Raw genomic sequence first — 3,097 nt, 5'->3', positions numbered from 1 at the left:
GGGGCCCCGGCTGCGCCATGCCGGGCGACGTCACGGGACTTGATCTTAGTCTATTCATAAGGGGCTAAAAACAAAACAAAAAGACTGTTTTTGCTAAATGTTAAGACATTTTCAAGCCACACTATAGCTAAACACTTTTACACTGATTTGATTGGTTTGAAAGCACAAAATAAATCTATTGCATTACTAATAATGATTAATTATTTTAGAGAATAAAATCTTGTCCTTTTTTCTTACAAACCACACTCTTCCAGAAAATAGTCCTGATGTAGTTTAAATCTAAATGCTGGTTTAAACAGATATTTACCTAGAAGCTAGTTTATGTGATTCATTAATCAATCAGCCTTAGTTACATTCAAAAGAAAAAAAACTGGGTTGCTTATCTTAAATGTTTTAATGGGTCAGAGTACTTAAAAAATGATTAATCTTAAATACAATACAGTGATGAAGAAGGGATCAATGAGGAGTGGACTGCAGGGACAAAAGGAAAGAAAGATGGCGACCAAACTATAACATTAGGAAATTACTATGGCCATAGTTTCCACTTCAGCCGCCTGTGAAAAGTGTCCTGTTGGTCAGGTCACATCTTTGTTTGAATGTCCTAACTCGTCTCAAAAAATACTGTAGGGAAGGAAAACAGGAGTAATGGGCCTCCCACTGGGAGGAGGAGGAATTAGAAACTGACCTCAGCTATTGTTCATGCATTAATTCTTTTTTCAGCCATTTAGACAGAAGGAGAAGAGGCCCAGTGGCACAAAGAAAACCTCTTTCAGGTTTGCTGTGCTGTTAAGCTGGCTGTTCATTTTTATTTATTTCATATTTTGTTTCACTTCCTACAGTCTTAGATGCTATGCTATTAGACCCTTCCCATTCTTCCTGCCTGTCTCACTCTCTGGGTTTGTGGCCTTGACAGGACCTTAACTTCCGCCCGTTCCCTACAGATAACACAATGAGGCATTAACAGACAGACACACACACACACACACACACACACACAGCTGGTTTATGTCTACCATGTTGTTGTTGTTGAAGTGCCTTCCCATAGTGGTCACCAGAGCAAGATCACCCACATGCTGTATTTGTGTTTGGATGCTGTGGGGTGGGCATTTGACCCAGTTGCTCTGTTGAACTCTTGTCCTTCTACCACATCTTTAGCAAGTTAGGAACAACCATGTTTAACTGTATTTCTTTATATACACCAAAAGAAGTCCAGTAAGCAAACTGACTCACTTTTTCTCAACAGTCTGTTGACATAACTTTCAGACTGTCTTTAACATCTAACAACTTTCAGGTATGCAGCTGAGAAAGAATTGTATTTAACCACCAAAAAAAAAAAACACAAACAGGCATCATGATCTCTTTCTTTGTCCTCACTCCTTGATCCTCCCTTGACCTGGAAGTCATTAAGGTCAGCCATCTTGAAGGAAGACCCATAGTTCTTTCTCCTGTTCTGAGAAGTGAGGAAGCAGCCTGGAGTATGACTACATGAGGATATATAAGAATACATGAGCGCATCCTTTGCAGTCATTTTTTATGGACAGACACGCCCCTTTACTGGAACTCAGTTGGTGACTGGATGCTTCAGATGATGGATTGGAGAAAAGGACTTCTCATGTCTGTACTTCCTTGATTCCTCTTTCCTTACATTGTCTCCTCAAATCTTTTCCTCACCTCTTATGTGGGTCAAATTGAGATGCAAGTGAGGGAGCATGGATGCAGTCAAGGAAACTAGGATTCACTAAGTAAGATTAGCCTATTGAACTGGCTATCTCACAACAATGTCAGTGTTATTTTGATCTTTGTTTTCTTTCTTTTGAAACTCTTATTTGCTTACTTACTGAAGTTCAGCTCTCTTTCTCCTTACCGAAAAAGGGAAAATTTAGCAGAGGCACAGTTATCTAAATCTGGACTCATAAATGTTGCAGTAACTCTTCATTTATCAAATAAACACATTTAATGCCTGTGTTAAAGCAGAGATTGCTGGCGTCAAGGAAAAAAGGGAGTCATTTCTTGTTCATTTGAGAACGTAGGAGTACTTGTTCCAGTGGCATACAGGAAGGTCTTTCAGAGTGACCTGGTGTGTATGTGTGTGTGGGAAGTGACAGTAGCGATATATGAGGAAACTAGACTTCAAGTAGCTGAGAATTATGAGAAAAATTATTTTCTTTCTCTTTTGGCACACACACACACACACACACACGTGATACACAGTGGGTGAGATGCCTGGCTTTATCTAATCTTTTTTTTACCAGACTCTGATGGAGTCCTGCTGCTTTTAAAGGTCAAAGGGCATCAGGTCACAAAATGGGGTCAGCAGATGGTGTGTGTGTGTAGTGCTTAGAGCGGCAGTTCAGTGACCAAGAAATTCTCCATGCTGAAGAATGTCTCTTCACTGGGAACTGTGTGTGTGTGTGTCAACAAAAGGAAAGGTCATGAGAAAACACACAAATGAGCACACACACATCACAAACACCCATTGCAACATACTGCTACATAACTGAACCAATTCCCAACTTCTCGCAGATGGCATAGACTATATTTTCCAGCTACATCAGTTCATTAAAATCTTTGGATTTTGACCCCTAAAAAAACAGTATATACTGGATTTACTCTTTCTTGCAGCTGTTTAAGCTCAACACAATGCCCCTTGGTACCAAAAAACTGCAACATACCCATACATTTCTTATAGTTTTCAAGAAAGATCCTCTGGAACAAGGTTTACTCTACATAATACTAAAATCCCTTTTTAAAAACAATAGAAATGAAATACTCTCCAGCCTGTAAACTAATAATTGTGCAATCACACCTTCAGAAAATAACGTGGGCTTCATAGACAACTGGAAAACATTTTGGGGAAAACCTGGTCTGATTAGTAGAGATGGCATCCATCCCACTTTGGGTGGTGCGGCTCTCTTATCTAGAAATCTGGATGAGTTTGTTTTGCAACCTAAATTATGACAACCCAGAGTTGAGTCCAGGATGCAGGGCCTTACACGCCTCTCTGCTGTCTCATTGCAGCTGCTACCCACCCAACGCTCCCAGTACACCATAGAGACTGTATCTGCCCCCCGCCCACCTAAATTATATAAATCAAACA

This window comes from Monopterus albus, unplaced genomic scaffold, assembly GCF_001952655.1.
Source record: "Monopterus albus unplaced genomic scaffold, M_albus_1.0 scaffold308.1, whole genome shotgun sequence".
Lineage (NCBI taxonomy): Eukaryota > Metazoa > Chordata > Actinopteri > Synbranchiformes > Synbranchidae > Monopterus > Monopterus albus.
This window is presented reverse-complemented; position numbering follows the sequence as displayed.